This window comes from Camarhynchus parvulus, chromosome Z, assembly GCF_901933205.1.
Source record: "Camarhynchus parvulus chromosome Z, STF_HiC, whole genome shotgun sequence".
Lineage (NCBI taxonomy): Eukaryota > Metazoa > Chordata > Aves > Passeriformes > Thraupidae > Camarhynchus > Camarhynchus parvulus.
The window spans coordinates 52926699-52945153 of record NC_044601.1 but is presented as its reverse complement, the minus strand read 5'-3'; the positions used below and the strand labels follow the sequence as shown (position 1 = coordinate 52945153).

The 18455-nt window shown below is 43.0% G+C and overlaps 1 protein-coding gene across 3 annotated transcripts in view; it reads left to right on the top strand.

The window, feature by feature from the left end:
• The first annotated feature begins 8658 nt into the window (after positions 1-8658).
• Positions 8659-18455, top strand: part of IL31RA (interleukin 31 receptor A) — a 35427-nt gene continuing 25630 nt past the window's right edge. For all 3 annotated transcript variants that reach the window (XM_030969404.1, XM_030969403.1, XM_030969402.1), the window contains exon 1: positions 8659-8922. The gene's annotated coding sequence lies outside the window, so the exon portion shown is untranslated. The remainder of the gene's footprint in view (positions 8923-18455) is intronic.

Here is an 18455-nt window from a genome sequence, read left to right as displayed (position 1 = left end):
GAACACAGATCTTTTCCAAGCTAAATTCAGTTTTTATGGGATGTATAAAACAACATTGACAAAGTGTTTTCTTTTAATTCCAGTTTGAGCAGAAATTACGTGCAATTCTTGTAACTAAAGGAAAATACAAATTAACGTGGGTTTTGCATGGCTGCGTTTTTGGTTGTAGTGGCGCCACAGAGATGGCTTCTTTGAGAAGCTGCTGGAAGCTTCCACCATGCCCAGCAGAGTGAGACCCTGATGGGTCTGAAGATGGATGTGCTGTGAATCAAGGTTGGGGCAATTAGAGGTGGTGGTAATGCCTCTCTGAATTAAGAAAATCAAAACAGTAGGTGCACAGGGTTTTTTTTTACAGTCGTCGAAGAGAGGGTGAGAAAGTGTTAAGGAAACGAAACGAAAAGTGTCAAGGGAAGTGTCATGGCAACACTAAGGTCAGTGGAGAATGAGGGAGGCAGGAGGTGCTCCAGGAGCTGAAGCTGAGATTCCTCTTCAGGCTGTGGTGCGACCATGGTGAAGCAGCTATGCCCCTGCAGCCCTTGGGGATCCATGGGGGATGCAGAGATCCACCTGCAGCCTCTGGGGGAGCTGCCCAAGCTGGAGCAGGTGGATGCCTGGAGGAGGCTGTGATCCAGTGGGGAGACCTGGTGGGAGGGAGGGGTTGGGGGAGGAAAAGGTGTTTTTAAGAGCTTATTTTACTTGTTATCCTTCTCTGATTTTATTAGTAATAAATTCACTTTGTACCTCTTAAGTCAAGACTGTTTTGCCTTTGGAGTGTTTTCTTGGTCCTTAACTCGTGAAGCCTTCATTCATTTTTCGCTCTCATCTGCCCAGCTGTGGCTGGGGAGGGTAAGTGAGCAACTTTATTGGGTGTCTAGTGTTTGGCTGTTGCCAAACCATTGCAATGAGTAGTTTACAAACCTTTGGTCTGGAGCTGTTCATGTGCTATGGACGAGTTGTAAGGAATCTTCAGGTAGTTACTGAATAAAGCAAAGCTTTCACAGAATGCTTAACTTTTCTGATTAAGGGCTGCATCCCAGCTCAAAAATTATGGCTATAAGAATTGAAGGACTGTAAAGAGTCTGAAAAACAGACAGGAAATAGAATGTCTGCAAAACTAATACCAGACTAATTAAAATCCCCCAGAGTGTTTTGGCAGATAGTAAAGCACACTACAGTCTGCTGAAGACAGAATAAAGTCTATTCTGAAACCATCTCTTTCGTTGTTGATAATGCTCATAGGAATTACATTGACCTACAAATTAGCTTTAAGAATGCTAAAGAATGGATCTGTCTCTCTTCATGGACCTCAGTTAAAGGACTGGGAACAAAAAGCAAGCTTGCTGAATATTTTCAATGTGTCCGCTGGCTTTATGTGAAACCTGTATTCTTTGATTTAAGACCAAGTGTAAAGTTTCAGTGTTAGGTAATAATAGGAAGTTATTTTCTTAGTAATTTTAATGTGCTGTCCAGTAGGTCCAAGAATTCCCTGGTGACTCAAGAGGAGGATATTTGACATCTCTCAGAACTTCTTCAGTGACACCATAAATGGACAGCTCTTGGTCAAAAGTGGATGTCTGTACATTGTCCTGTTTCTGTCCTTCAGAAATTGTGGAAGGTAAAAATAGTGCTCTGTCATTGCAAATTTTACTTTTTTGTGTGACTTCCACTGTGTGTGATTAGTGTCAGTCTTTGGAAATAACATTTCTTATAAACCCTCAGTTGCCTGAAGGTTTTATGGTATGACTGTCTCCATGTCTTAGCTCCGTTAACTAATAAGTAACAGTAGATGAAATCATTTGACTACAGAGTTTGGACCAAGGAATCTTGTGGGAATCTTACATTTTAGCACATTCTCTTCAAATTTACCTGATATTTGTATTTTTTTCTAGCTAGCTTAAGGAAAATGTTGAAATCAGTAGGACTAATTCAGGATAATATTTCAGTAGCACTTGAAATATAAACATTAAGTGTTTTTTTATTTTATGCTGTTTATTTACTTCAAAGTAACTATGGTAGAGTCTTTGGCTCTTCTGAAGGTAATGAGTTTGGCTTTATTTCTTTTTATTAAGGAGAAAAATATTATCTGTTGCCAAAGGACACTTAGAGGAACTACTTTGTATTCAAGACTGGGGAGTCATCTCTTTTGTTCGGTTGACAAATTATTTAGGAGCCAAACTGCTGAAAATACCTCTTCCTCTTTATGTTTCTAAATAAATCTGACTTGTCTTTCAGAACCTGATATCCATATATAAGTAAGAATAATATTTTATTTTCTCACTGTAAATGTACCTGTTGCCTGCTGACATTGTCTTAGAATACTATGGACAATGGCTGTAGTCCAGTTTCAGTATTATATGAACTCGTCATTCTTCCTGCAGTGCAATACTATCAAGCAGGATTTCCTTGTACTGTTTCTTTTCCCTCCTTCTTTAACCAAGTCAGCTAAAATAGTTTTTAATACCCAATCCTTAAATATCTCCCAACTTCAAAGAATGCTGTGCTTCACTCATCCTCCACTCTTCAAAATGAAATATGCATGGTCTTAGGAGATGGGATGGTTGTTGACAAAGGCTTTGTGACCTGGAAAGATGAATGAGGCTCATACGGAAAGAAGTTGACTAAACTTTGGCCTCTTAGTGCCTTTCCATTTACCACTAGTAGCAGGGAGATGAAAACAGGCAGATGATTTGTCAGTAATTCTTTGTCTTCATCAGCTCTGCCCCTCCACTCCTGCTGATTAAAAATACTGTGTTTCTTCTTTAGGATCATTATCCTTAATCAGTTTGCTCTATAAAGCTAGTCCTGTAGCAGTATTTTGTGAGATTCTTGGTCTAAATATATGCCAGTCAAATTAAATTATATTGAAGACCTATGTTTACTTAAGAGGTTCTGAATTATAAGGTCATATGCAGCATTCACAAATGTCCTAAGCAAAGGAACATTCTTTACCAGAACAAATTAATTTCTGAGCTTGCAGTAGAAAGTTTTTTTGGAGTAGTTGATGGGCTCATTTAGCAATCACTTCTAGAAATTAATATACTTGCTTTCTTAACATTTACTGTCTAGAATGGTGAATATGTAATCCACCTTCTCCGAACCACTTGGAGAATTTTTGTGCATGTACCCTGCAAGTACAATATATGCAATTTAATAATACAAAGCAGTGGTTTATTAGAAGGTATAAATAACAGGTAGCATGTTAGTCTTGACTAAATACTAGTGTGCCCTTCATAAGACATCTGATGAATTATAAGGAAAAACCTGTCCTCAGACCACGGCAACAAAAAGCCCAGCCCCACCAAGTGAAGACTTGCTCTCCTGACTCCTTGGAAGGTACAGTTGTGGGTAGGCAGGTAGGAAAGAGGGAAGCTCAAATCATTCTATGAATCTTCATAGGAATTTCAGAGACTTGGAAACAAGGCATGTGTCTAAAACATTTCCTGAAGTGTTTTTCCTATTCCAGAAATGTGGTGCCCTAGTGAGTACCTTCAACGTCTTAATTCAGGTTGGTCATGCTTTGTACTGTTAACTGCTCTCCAAGCTATGTATATTTCATTTTGTAAAAAGCAATTGTACTTCCATATTGTGTTCTTCAGTCCCCAAGATTTACCTCAGATTTGCAGGTTAGAGATTTGTTAGTGAAGTGTTTTACCTCTCACTGTTTTCCACTCTGAACAGTTTTACAAAGAACTTAGTGTTGGCTATGTGTAATAAAGCCCCTGACACAGTTTCCCACAGCATTCTCATGGGAAATCTGGCAGCCCAGGCTTGAACAGGGGCACTGTTCACTGGGTAAAAACTTTAAGGATGTCCAGGCCTTGAGAGTGGTGATGAGTGGAGTAATTTTCAGCTGATGGCCGGTCACAGGTGAGGTTCCCCTGGGCTCAGTCAGTACTGGGAGCACTTCTGTTCAATATCTTTATTAATGACCTGGATGAGGGGATTGAGTGTAGCCTCAGTCACTTCATAGATGAAGCCAAACTGTATGAGAGTGTTGATCTGCTGGAGGGCAGGAAGGCTCTGCAGAGGGATCTGGACAGGCTGGATCATGGGCCAAGGCCAGTGGTGTGAGTTCAACAAGGCCAAGTGCCAGGTCCTGCCCTTGGGTCACAACAGCCCCAGGCAGTGCCACAGGCTGGGGCAGAGTGGCTGCAAAGGACCTGGGGGTGCTGGTGACAGCAGCTGAACATGAGCCAGGCTGTGCCCAGGGGGCCAAGAGGGCCAATGGCATCCTGGCCTGGGTCAGCAATGGTGTGGCCAGCAGGGCCAGGGCAGGGATTGTCCCCCTGTGCTGGGCACTGCTGAGGCCACACCTCCAGTGCTGTGTCCAGCTCTGGGCCCTCACTGCAGGAAAGGCACTGAGGGGCTGGAGAGAGTCCAGAGAAGGGCAATGGAGCTGGGGCAGGGTCTGGAGCACAAGTGCTGTGAGGAGCAGCTGAGGGAGCTGGGGGTGTCTATCCTGGAGAAAAGGAGGCTCAGGGGTGACCTAAAAAGAGGTTGTATCCAGGTGTGAGTCAGTCTCTTCTCCCAGGCAACCACTCACACGATGAGAGGAAGTTGCTTTAATACCAGGAGGCATTCAGGTTGAGTATCAAGGAGAAATTCTTCACAGAAAGGGTGATTAGGCATTGCAATGGGCTACCTAGGGAGATGATGGAGTCACCATGCATGGAAGATTTTCAAAAAACATATGGAGTTGGCCCTTAGTGCTGTGGTTTAGTTGACAGAGTGATGTTTGATCTGGACTCCATGTTGGCATTCTTTTCCAATGTTAATGATTCTGTGGTTCTATGACAAGTGGAAAAGGCCTTAGGTTGCATCAGAAGAGGTTTATATTGGATATTAGGAAAAACTTAAGATATGTCCTCTCTTTGGTGGTGGAGTTGCAATCCCTGGCATTGTTCAATAAATGAGTCAACATGGCATTTTGTGATACGATTTAGTAGGCAGTGGTAGGTATAAGAGAAGAATATCTGTATGGTAAGCTGTTCTCATCTACATAGCCTCTTTCTTTTTCTGTGAGAAACTTGCTTCATTGCAGGTGGTTTCTACAAACTGCTGCAGCTCTGCCTTCTCAGTGACTCTCTGCCAACAGTAACTCATGCTGATTGAAGTTGTCATAAAGAGTCTGTTCGCTATGGTCTTGCAGTGGAAATTACAAGAAATGGCATTTTGTCATCCAGCTATTAAAGCCACATGGGATTTTCAATAATTCCTTTAGCCTGTTTGTACAAATGGGTTTAATTATGTTTAGCTGCTTTTGCAGTTGTAGTGAAAGCCTTGTGAATCTTAAATTACCATATTATGAAAACATGTGAAAAAAATCTGTAATAAACCACTAAAGACATTACTCTGGAAATAAAGCATCCCTTCTTTGCCAGCATTTTATCAGATTGCAATTACAGCTGTTGCAACGTCGCAGTGCTCTGAAGGAAGATGTGACGGGAAGTATTGCATAGTTCTCTATTCTGAAGTTGAATAGGGCTCTGTGGCGTTCTTAGCAAAACATCTCATGCTTTTCTTGAGGAATAAATCTCTAGAGTACGGATGAAAAAGATGCTCACATTATTGCACTTAGGCATTAAAACCTTTCTGTGTGTATTAAATGTTGGTAGTTGCACACTGTAAACATAGTAATTGGTACTTTTCTTATGCCTTTTGTTAGGTTTGAGCAGTTTGTAGAGTCTGCCTCTGACTCTAATTTGACAGAGTTTTATATGTGCCTATTGTAGGGATGCTGACTTTAGGCACACGATGGATTGTGGTGGTGGTCCTTTCTCTCTTCCTCCACGCCTTTATCAAAAACCCAGTGCTGTGTGCTTATGTAGTAGGTCAGGGATTAGCACCAATTCCCATGCCAAATATGTAATTTACTAGTAAAACTTTCTGATTGATTTTGTACCCTTTGACTTGTTGTTCCTTTAGACCAGTGACCATTTATAGGTGCTTCCTTCCCCTTAACAGTGGGTTGCCACACCCATTATTGTTGCTTATTCAGTGATATGTTACATAAGCTTGGACAGTGTGTTGCATTTAAACTAAGGCTTTAGTCATAAACCAGTAATTTAAGAGCATGGTTTTGAGGGTACTGCTGTTGCTGAATTTTAATGTTGCACTAAAGTGAAATTTAAGAACAGCATAGTTAATTTTTTACCTGTTGAATGCAGCTTTGCATGGAGGTTGATGCTAGCAGATTTCTAATGACAAGCTACTCAATGAAAAATGGAGTTATGCATATTTAGAAATTTATATCAAAATCAGACTGGTTTCATTGGATGTTTCTTCCCCACGAGTGAAATCAGTAGGGAATAGAAGGACACTCGTGGTTTTTATTTGTGTTTTGCAATGCTGTAAGTCAATGGAAGTCTGTTGCCATGCCTTCCTCTTTACTTTTAGAGGAATGAAGTGGTTGGAGTCATTGGCACAGGTAGAAATCAGCCTAATGAGGTTCTTGGTTAAAACCAACTCAGCAACTTCCTGAGGTAAAATTCAGTATGTTTTCCATTGAACCTGCTTTTGCTAAGACTGCATGATTAAATGCTGCAAGGTCAATTGGTCAATGAAAATGCACCTAATTTTTCCACTGAACTACAAAATGCTCTATTCTGTGCCAGTGTGTTAACTAATACAGGCTCACTGTAATTATACAGTGGTCAGTAATTTTAGAGGTTGTGGTCATACACAATACAGAAGATAAATGTTTTTCAAAACTGAACTACTACTGGTAACAATTCAATTTGCAATGAAGGTCAGATTTTTAGCAGTAGTTCTGCCGTCTCCTGTCTCACCCTGCCAACAGAGACAGTGGAAATGCTTCTCTTTAAGAAGGGGTACCATCTGGGATCAACTGGTCTCTGGAGCAGTTACCTCTGGATCGCCAGGCCAAACAATAGAGGCATCAGCAATGAAAACAGCCAAGTGTTTCTGTGGAAGGCACTTCCTTCCTGGTGTTTCAGGAACAGTAGCTTCACTTTGCTCCCACCCTCAGGATGTAAAAGTTAGTTTTTCTAGAGCATTCATGTGCTAAGTGGATGAAAGTGCCTGTAAATGTGGATATGGAACACATTTTTTGGCAAGATTTCTATCGTACTCTAAAGGTTTCCCATCTTCTGTGCCAAATCACTTTTGGTAAATGATACTACCTTTGTAAGATGTTTTTCTCTTTACTGTTAACTTCCTACAAATGGTAGTTGCTAAAACAGTTACTGATGCTATCGTTAAGTGCCCTCTGCATCCTGGAATCTCCTAAGTGCTACTGTCCATTCCATAGTCAAACATTTAAGACTGTGGAAGCCTTAATATAAGCATGTACACAGGCAGGCAGAGGGATGACTAAAGGGTTTTGAAAGTTAAACAAATGTTTAACTAGTCTTTTAGGTGTGGTGCAGCTTTTCATGATTTTGAAAGATTGAGCAGCCAACTTCCAGTGTGTCAGCGAAATCCATGTATTAATGTGTGAGAACCGGCAACTAATTAAACCAAGTCTAGAATAGAGGTTCAATAATTAAACATAATTTAGGGTCTGGTCCTGCCCTTTATGTTCTCACTAAAGAAAAAACCCAAAAACTGTTATACCAAAAAGCACTTAGGTTACAGTTTATGTCTGCTTCTTTTGAACCACATTATCTATTACCTCATAGTAAAACAAATGTAAATTTTCAAAATATCACTATCCATGCTAATGTACACTTCTAAATAGCAAGGGGAATTAAAAAACATTAAAGCAGTTTCCAGTGCAGCCTCACACGGAGGTTATGGGTGATAGGGAGATGGCAACATCATTCAAAAATAAAAGGGAAGCAAATGGGCTGACTGGCTGAATCTGATGATTAGCTGAAGAGGGTGAAGCTTATGAGTGATCTGGAAGTTGGAGTGGGTGTTGAGCTTGCATGTTAAAATAGCCTGAGAAAACCTGAGCTGCGCAAGTCATGGAAGTCAAAATGAGTCAATATACAGCTTCTGTTGTGTGTGACACTAGTGCAGGGTAAACAACTTGCTGTCTGTAACGGATCTCTTCTGAATTGAGACCAAAACCTCTTGATGTACTGATTGCATGATTAAAATTCAGTATCTGTTCTTGGGGAGTGTCTGCTTAGCAAGGACTGTCACTGCTTAGTAGGAGGCACATTAACTAGGGACTTTGGATTTCCATTAACTAACTTCGCAGCATCTTAATTGCAAAGTTCCTTCTGATTTTCAGCCCCATTGCTGCAGTCAGTTATGTTACTGATGGCTGCAGTCTTCTTCCAAGCCATTAAGTGGAATACATTTGTAACTTTTAAAAGGGATCACCACTTGATTTATTCCCCTGCCTCTGCCCTGAATGATGCATGAGGTGCTTACGCGGGAGTGCTCCTCGGCGGTGGCTGTTACCCAACCCAAAATCCTTGTTTCGCTCCGCATCTTTATGCGATTTAAAGACACTCTTTACTTGATCCACTGGCACCAAAATGCCAGTGCCTACACTCCCGCCTGAGAGAGCGGCGGGGCTGCCGGGGGCGCGCCCTCACAGCCGGTGTGGCGGGAGCTGGGAGCGGCCTCAGGGCCGGCGGGAGGCGATTAGGGTGCGGAGGGGCCGGGCGGGGCCTGGAGGGGTGTGGCAGGGCCGGGCGGGGTTCGGAGGGGCTGGCGGGAGCCGGTCAGGGTGCGGAGGGGCAGGACAGTGCTGCGGGGTGGCTCCGGGGGCGGGCGCCTGCCGGGGCTCCGGGCTGGGCAGACCATCCGCCCGCGGGCGGCCGGCGCCGTGCGGGCAGCTGGAGCGGAGTCCAGCCCCGCTAGTGCCGGCGGTGGGCGTGGGAGGTTCTGGCCTTCGGAATTACAGGAAAAAGCGTTACTTGTGCTCAGCCGGGCAACTTCCCATTTTGTCCGTCCCTTCGCGGTCGCGGGGAGGCAGAGGCCCCTGTTAAAACAAGCGCAGCTGAGGTAAGTGGAAAACATGCTTTCAGCAGAGGAGTCTTTGCTCGCGTTCATTTATATGAAGTGTGGGAGAGTGTGAAACTCTTCCCTGGACTGTTACTCGCGTGGATCTCTAGCAGTGAAGCTTGCTTGCATTTGCATCTCTCCAGGCATTTATCCGAGACTTGGGGCAGGACATGCTTCTGTGTCTTTTCGGGCCGAAAAGATTCTTTTGGTTTTTTTCTTTCAAGTCTGTGAGATAGTAAGAATTGAAACTTTCTGTTCAGCTCATTTGTCTCATTTTGTAAAGAATGCAATACAGATGTTTGGCAGTGGTTTTCCTTGTGTGTGTAATGGTTAAGAGTCAGTTCTCAAAATTATGGCAGTGTATGCAATCATCAAAGGAAGGAAAAGCTATTACTTAATTGCTCTCTGCTTAATTTGTATTCAGAGATTTTCTCAAAGTGATGAATCAGATTTAAATGTACTGGCCCCCGGTTTCTTCAATGTTTGCAAATTCTGCCTTTTGAGAAAAATATTGTTGTCTTGTGCTTGTGTACATATCCATAATGAAAATCATCTCCATGCACTCATGCTTACACTGGGGGAGTGTCACTTGCCTTCTCACATGTAATGGACTGCATGACTTGCCTTTTGGGAGAGGAGAGTCTGGAGCACAAGTCCTGTGAGGAGGATCTGGGGGTGTTTTTCCTGGAGAAAGAGAGGCTTAGGGGTGGCCTTATCACTCTCTGCAACTGCCTAAAAGGAGGTGGTTAGATGAGAGTCAGTCTCTTCTCTCAAGCTGTAATCAGTGGACAAGGAAATTGCTGCAAGTTACACAAGGAAAGGTTTAGATTGGATATTAGGAAAACTTTCTTGTCAGAAAAAGTTGTCAAGCACTGGAACAGGCTGCCTGGGAAAGTGGTGGAGTCATTGTCCCTGGGGTATTTAAAAGGCTTGTAGATGTGGCGCTTGGGAACATGGGTTAGCGCTGGACTTGGCAGTGATGTGTTAATGGTTGCATTTGATGGTTTTCTGGAACCAAAATGATTCTATGATTGTCTAAAATAGTTGAAATGCAGCTTCTGGACTCTATCTGTGAATTAAGAAACTGATTGGGCAAGAGGATGTTTTTGTGCTTGAAGGAAGCTTCGTGTATTGGACGGAAGAATGGAGTGGTCAGTTCAGATTCTTCTGTCAGAGGCTAATCTGTAACAAAACAGGTCTCAAAAGGGAAAAAAGGGAGAAAGAAGCTTTGGGCTTGTATCATAAAGGTTGCAGTATTGAAGATTAAAGATCTTGATTTTTCTATAATAATCATTTAAACCTGACGAATTTTTGCATGATTTGGTGCTTGTAGGGGATATTTTCAATTAAAAAAATGCCATACTAAGAGAAGTTAAAACATAAATGTGTTTAGTAGTGTTTGGAGCCTGATTCTCACTACTATGCCATGTTTTGCATTACAGTTTTGACTAAGCTACAGAAGTGTTGTTAATAAAGTTTACAGCATAGATAGTAAAGAAAAGCAGGATATATAACCCTTAGGAGTTGATCTGAAGCAGCGTGGTTATGGTGCTGCAATGAGTCTGAGGTTTAATGTTTTCTAAAATAACATGATCAAATATCTTTTTCAGACATTTAATATATTACATATACATACAGGTACGTTTCAGGGTCATGGTCGTCTTTCTTGAGTGCAAAGAAAGTATGAAACTGAAGTCTTGTGCTTATTTTGTTCTCTTGCCTTCTCATGTCTGTGGAGCATGGTATTATGTGCACTGTGTTCTGTGTTCTTCTACTTGCAGCACTGCAGTACTACAGGGATTGTAACTATATTCTGTATTTTGAGGCTATAGCTGATTCCATAACAGTCCAGAAACATGCTTGCTTTCTTCCAAAATATGTTTTATTAACATTATTTAAGTACATGTGTGTTTTATATCTAGCTCTGCTCTTAGTTGGAAAGGCAAGACTGGTGAGGGTAAACTAATGCTCTGAAATAGTAGAGTCCTCCTTCTGATTTTCTGACAGGTGTGTGTTCTGTACTATACAGATTGAAGACACCCGAATCTGACAAATGTAAAAGATTTTGATCTGGCTACCCTCTTTTCAGTGAGAGTTCTATGTTTCTTTAGAGTTCAGTGCATGGATCGTCCTACCCTGCCCATCCATTTTGCTCATCTAGTTGCTTGCCGCACCAGAGGCAGATTGTTCTCCAGCAACACAAAGGAGCACGAAGGCAACCATTGTCTAATAACATCTTACTTGCTGAAACACCTGATGCAAAATCATCTCTCAAAGTAGACCCTTGCAGCTCAAATAGACTTTGTAGTCACACAGACAATGTGCCAAAGGAGGTTTGCTCCAAGACCAGTCCTGTAAGGAAGTCTCTTTAAACTTTAGCTTGTCTGTTTTTTCTTTGTCAGTGAAAAAAGAACAGGGGAGGATAGTGCCTGAAAGCAAATTATGTCTGGTAATATAACCAACATTTAGTTCTAGTGATCCTGATAGCCTGACCTTTCTTTTAGTGAGCATTGGCAAGTTGGATGAAATCATATAGTTAAAATTTAAAAAGTGATCCATGTGTAGAGATAAAGAAAGTAAATCTTGCTTTGTGTTTGTAACTTTAAGCATTTTGCATAAAAATTCTGTTTCTTTTATGAGGTACAATATATTAATTAGTAGAGGAACACCTGTTCTGAAGCTCTTTTATCTATCTGAGCATTTTATACCTTAAGATTTATATAAAGGCTTATTTGTTATGGTTGTTCGGAGGATAATTAGTTATATTCTATTTTTTCCTATTACTACTAAGCTCATGCAGTTAAAAGTTTGATTTAAATTCCAATGTCACAGTATTTTGTATTATAATGTATAAATATTCAGTGTGCTGTTTTATAAGAAAGCAAAGGCTTTGTCTAAACATGTTTTGTATCTGTAACTAGGATATACTAAGCAAAATAACTGTTATCAGCAGTTATTAGCAAAACTGACTTTTCCTGATAACTATGTCCTTCAGAATTTTGGACCAAATGTATCTTCTCCTTTTGTGCCTACATTGGCTATTTAGAGACTGAAAGAGGAAAAACGGCTTTCCTGCTTTTCAGTTTCCAGTTAGTTTGAAGATTTTAAATTAACAAGTCTTTTTACATGATGAAGATTTTTTTTTTTTTTGTACATTACTGTGTTTTTAGAGCAAGTTTCTGTGGTCAACAGTTAATACAGCATTTCGAGAGCCTCACCATGTGGGTCCTTCAGATATGTCTGTAAGCTTAGTAGTTTTCTGAATAGATATGCAGTGTTTGAATTTATAAGTGATGTTAGTAGATTGTGCTACCATTAAGTTTTCTGGTAGGCCATCATAATTTAAGATACATATAGGTTTATTTTCCAGGAGAAAGTGCACCTAACACCTGTTTCAATCAAGTTCTATTTAAAGGTAAATGCTATTCATCCTGCCCTGAGGTTCAGCTGACTATTTCTGGCTCAATTAAAGACTGTGGATTATCACAGTATCTGTCGTTTTTCCCATGATGGGCTTGTCAGCGCATAGGTCATAGGGGTTAAAAAGTTGAAAATACCCATTAGCTGTCCCTCGAATTTACTGCTTCTTCCATTATGTTCACATGTCATTGTCTTCTCTGACCCATGTAGGAAACCCTCTGTTTTCAGATGTTCACTGGTACTCACCTTTGGTGCAGTCCTGACCAATCATGAATCTGATGCACCCTCTTACCAAAAAGGATGCTGAAGTACATATTTGAATAATTTTCCTGAATGTCCCCTTTCTCTCTAGAATTTGTGTAATTGCTGATGGATTTGAATCTTGGAGTTCTGAAAACTCATTGCTTTTCCAGGCGCATTTTGCAGAACACTGTAGCTGAGTGGCCCAATGGGCTAGAGCAGAGGCTTAGGCTCCTGTCTTTCAGCGTTTGCTGGCTGTGGATAGGGCAAGGTCTGTTCCTCCATGTGGCAGCCACCATGGGAGAGCTGTAGCAATGGATGGTAATGACTAAATAAAAGGAGGAGTGTCTATGTTAGAAGAGTGTCAGACTTTATAGGGAAGAATTTCCTGTTGCCTATCAGCAAAGATTTTAAAAATTCTTGAAGATGATTGGAACAAAGAACAGTGCTGTATGGTGCCACATCCAATTGGCAGCTGGTTGCTAATGAGGTTCCCTAGGGCTCAGTACTAGGGCCTCATCCTGTTCAGGACCTTTATTGCTGATCCTCACAAGGGGATCCAAGGGAACACTCAGTCTGTTTGCAGGTGAAACCAAGTTGGGCAGGAGTTGTTCTGCTGGAGGGCAGGAAGGCTCTGCAGAGGGATCTGGGCAGGCTGCATTGATGGGCTGAGGCCAACAGTGTGAGGTTCAACAAGGCCCAGTGCCAGGTCCTGCCCTTGGGTCACAACAACCCCAGGCAGTGCCACAGGCTGGGGCAGAGTGGCTGCAAAGGACCTGGGGGTGCTGGTGACAGCAGCTGAACATGAGCCAGGCTGTGCCCAGGTGGCCAAGAGGGCCAATGGCATCCTGGCCTGGGTCAGCAATGGTGTGGCCAGCAGGGCCAGGGCAGGGATTGTCCCCCTGTGCTGGGCACTGTGCACCTTGTGTCCATGAATATGTTGCAAGGACAAGAAATGTTAGGCCCTCTTCAAAAGGAAATGGAAGTCATGGATGCCGTGGGCAAAGAGTAGGCTGAGCTTCTCAACAACCTCTGTGCCTCAGTCTTAAACAGCAAAGTTCCAGCCATGTCAATCAAGTCAAGAAAGCAGCAGGGAATGAATATCTTAAACTCACTGTAGAGAGGATCAAGTCTGAGACCATCTAAGGAATCCAAATGTGCGCAAATCCATGGGATCCAATAAGATTCATCTGTGAGTCCTGAGGGAGATGGCAGAAGAAGCTCCTAAAGCACTATACATAATTTTTGAAAAATTGTGGCTGTCAAATGAAGTCCCTGATGACTGAAAAAAAGGAACTATAACCCCCATTTTAAGAAAGGGGAATGCAGAAGCCCCACAGAACTACACAGCAGTCTCCTCTGTGCTAGGAAAGATAATGGAGCAGATTCTCCTGGAAACTGTGCTAAGGTGCCTGCAAAACAAGGAGGTGATTGGTGACAACTGACATGGCTTTACTCAGGGCAAATTGTACCTGCAAATTTGGTGGTCTTTGATGGGGTGCTGCAGCTTTGGTGGACAAGGGCAGAAAAACTCCCATTGTCTACCTGAACTTTAGCAGAGAATTTGACAGCGTCCCACTTGCCATCCTTGTCTCTGTGTTGGAGAGATGTGGATTTGATGGATGAACTACTCAGTGGGTAAAGAGCTGGCTGTATGGCCACACACAAAGAGTTGTGGTCAATAGCTCCCTGTCCACATGGAGACTGGTGAGGAGTGGTGTCCCTCTGGGGTGGGTCCCGGGGCTGGTACTCTTCCACACTTTTGTCAGGGACGTGGACAGTGGGATCCAGGGTAGTAGGCAAGTTTGCTGATGACACTGAGCTGGGTGGGGCAGTCCACACAGGGGAGGGCAGGGATGCCATCTGCAGGGACCTGGACAGGCTTGAGAGGTGGGACCATGCAAACCTCAGGGAGCTCAACAAGGCCAAGTGCAAGGTCCTGCACCTGCACTGGGGCAATCCCAGACACACCCACAGGCTGGACAGAGAAGTGATTGAGAGCAGCCCTGAGGGGAGGGACTTGGGGGTGATGGCTGATGGAAAACTCACCATGAGTGCTCCCAGCCCAGAAAGCCACAGGAATCCAAAGCAGTGTTGGCCAGCAGATGAGAGAGGGGTTCTACCCCTCTGCTCTGCTCTGCTCTGCTGAGACCCCACGTGGAGCACTGCATCCAGCTCTGGGGTTCCCAGCACAATGACAAGGAGGTGTTAAAAAAGTCCAGAGGAGAGTCAGGAGATTGGGGAGAGGGCTGGAGCACCCCTGCTATGAGGATGGGCTGGGCAAGGTGGGGCTGTTCAGCCTGGGGAAGAGAGGGTTGTGTGGGGACCTCACAGACATCTTCCAGTATCTGAAAGGGCCTACAGGGAAGCTGGAGAGGGATTCTCTGACAGGAACTGGAGTGACAGGGCAAAATACACACCTGAAAGGAGGGAAATTTAGATTAGATACTAGGAAGAAAACCTTTACTGTGAGGGTGGTGAAATACTGGAACAAGTTGCTCAGGGAAGTTGTGGATGCCCCATTCCTGGAAGTGTTTGAGGCCAGGTTGGATAAGGCCTTGAGCAACGTGGTCTAGTGGGAGGTGTCCCTGAACATGGAAGGGAGAGTTAGGATTAGATGGTCTTTAAGATCCCTTCCAACCCTTAACATTTTGTGATTCAGTGACTCCATGACATGCTGTCTTTACATTTATAGATGTTCTTTATTCTTGGTGTAACATCTATACTGTATATCAGAGGCATGTAGTTCATGTAGTTAAAAACAATCCTAGAATAGGATTTGAATGGAAAAAGGTTTCATGTCCTGAAATGGGGAAGAAGGGCAGTTGGTCTTAAATACAATATGGGGAAATACAGTCTTGCTTTGATGAATCAATTTTTAATCACTTGAAGACGACAGCTTTTATAGACATCTTTAAGTGAAACGCTTATGCACATACGGTGTAATTTTCATTCAGGCATGTTCTTTGATCACTTTGATCATGTATACAACCTCTTCAGTAAACAGCCAAAGAGCTATTTTGTCACATGTCATTTATCAGTGTCCTGACAGGCGTGTAAGATTTTAGCAGCACTGTAACCTGCTAAGTCACTACCTTGGTTTCTGGCAAGTAGTAGCTACCAGCTGCCATGCCAAATAAACAGCTGCTAATTGATACTGGACAAAGTAGAAGCGGGAGGACTGAACCAAATAACCAGCTCACATCTGGGGAAAGTCATGGAGGTCTCTCCCTCCAGTTATATCCTCTGTTTCACCAACTCAGATGCCTTACAAATCTTTGTAGTACAAATACTTTTTTTTCTTAGCCTTAGCTGTTTTGGCAAGTGGAAGTGACTTATTGTATGGCTGAGTACTAGAGAAGAACTACAAGAGGGGGAGAAGGTACAAAATGGATACAGGATGAGGAGCACTGAATATGGATGGAATCTTCAACTATTTAAGCTTTCTGATGTGCACGGGAAGCTAAAATTTTTCAAAGGCTTCTAACTTGGCATTGCAGCCAGCTTGGTCATGCCTGTTCATGGAGTTCTGTGCTCTACTGTGATGGGATATGTCATGTGGTATTTTCAGCTTAAGCATTATTCAAAAATGTTTTTATGGTTTGCCAATGCTTCTGAATTCCATCTCCTTCCTAAGAAAGAATGGAATTGCTGGAGCTAGTTAAAGGAATCTGATAAAAAATTTGTTTGCTTTATTCTTGGAAAGAGCTGGACTATTTTGGCTGAAATGCAACATCTTCTGTCTCATATCCCCTCAAAAATAGGGGATAATAATCTGCATGTAGGATATCAGCAGAAGCTTTATCTCTTTTAAGGGGAATAAACGAGGAGTTAGAGACAGGCAAGTGCCTGCCGGACTGTGATCTTGTCTCAGTGGAGATGTGGTGGGATGGTTCCTGTGACTGGAGTGCTGGAATGGAAGGATGCAGGTTCTTTAGGAAGGGCAGGCAGGGAGATGACGAGAAGGTGTCACCTCCTGTGTCAGTGACAGCTGGAGAGCACAGAGCTCTGCCTGTCATGGGTGAGGAGCTGACAGACAGGGATGGGTCAGGGTTAAAGGGAGGGCAGGGACAGAGGACAGGGGACATTGCAATGGAGTCTGCTACAGGCCAGCTGACCAGGAGGGCTGGGCAGATGAGACTCTCTGCATATGAGCAGCCTTGTGCTCATAAACACTGGTGTTCATGGGGGTCTTCAACCTTCCCAGTGTCTGTTGGTGGGACAACACAGCTGGGCGTAGGCAATCCAAGAGGTTTTCGGAATGTGTTGGTGGTTAACTTCCTTCTCCAGGTGATAGTGGAGTCAGTGAGGAGAAGTGCTGTGATGTACTCTGTTGTCACCAACAAGGAGAGGCTGGTGGGAAGGTGAAGCTCAGGGGCAATCTTGACTGCCACGAGTGTGAAATGCTGGAGTTTGATTGAGGTCCTTAGGGGCAGCAAGGACAATAGGCTCATAATCGTGGACTCAGGGGAGCAGACTTTGGCCTCTTCAGGAACCTGCTTGGTAGAACACCATGGATAAAGCTCTGGAGGGAAGAGGGACCCAAGAGAGCTGGATGATATTCAAGGATCATCCTCCTTAAGCTCAGGATTGATGCATTCTAACAAAGAGGAAGTTGGTCAAAAACACTGGGAGGGCTGCTTGGATGAGCTCAAACACAAAAACAAGGTCTATACAGGGTAGAGGCAGGGACAGGTAGCTTGGGACGAATACAAAAAGAGACCAGGGATCAGATTAGGAAAGCTTAAAGCCCTGATAGAATTAAATCTGGCCAGAAACATCAAGGGCAATGAGGAAAGCTTCTGGTGTTATGCTGGTACAGAATACTTGGAACAGCTGCCATTTTTTTATTGCCATCAGTAGTGTAATTCATCTTTACTTCTTTGAGAACAAGAACATGCACCGTACATGAATAAGTAGTAATATATTCTCTTTATGGACTGGCTTCATTTCTTGTTGGTACACATCTTGCTACTGCTGTATTTTTGTTTGTCACTGGACAAACTCCTCCTCATTTTTCTTTGTATCCCACATGTCCTTTTCTTTTTTTTTCTCCTGTTTTTTACTGTCATAGCCCTAAACTTTATAAAATGCTTCCCAAAACAAGCTTAAAATAATATTGAAGTTGATTTCTGACAGAAACTGAACTTAATGCATTGTTTTTACCATGTTTTTCTATTTTAGATTACTGTAAAGTTTAATCTTTTAGCAAATCCAAGAAGTTTTTGGGGAAAGAACCATAGCATAGGGCATAACCCCTACTGCCTATATCCCACTTAGATCTCTGTCCAGTGACCTGGTGCATTATCCGAATAATGCATTATCTGAACCTGTGGGCGGAGGAGATACTTTGTTGGGGCTGAAAGCTACTGATGTGCTTGTTCTAGGGACATAGTACTTGCCTCCCACCTGGAGCCTTTCTGAGACACAGGTTTGATGGAGAGCTGAAATTCCAGACAAATTTGAAAACCTAATGTGAAACATGGACCCCAACTAGCTGCAAAATACTAATGCCCACCTGTTGCTTATGAGCATGGTAACTAGAGCTACTTGTCCAGGAAGTTGGAATACTGGGCTCTAGGCCCTTGTGTGGTCTAGGTCATCTGACACCTCTATTTTCTACAGGCAGATCTTCTACTTACTAGCCAAAGGAGTAGTGTGCGTTGCCATTCATGGTGGAGTTGGGCCACTTTACAGACGGGTTCTTACAGACAAGTTGATAAAGCGTAGGCTGGGTGAGCAGTGAGGCGAATTGAAAACTGGCTTAATAGATGGACCCACAGGGTGGTGATCAGTGGTGAAGTCCGTCTGGAGGCCAGTCACTGGTGATGTACCTCAGGGGGACTACTGGATCCAGTCCTGTTCAGCATGTT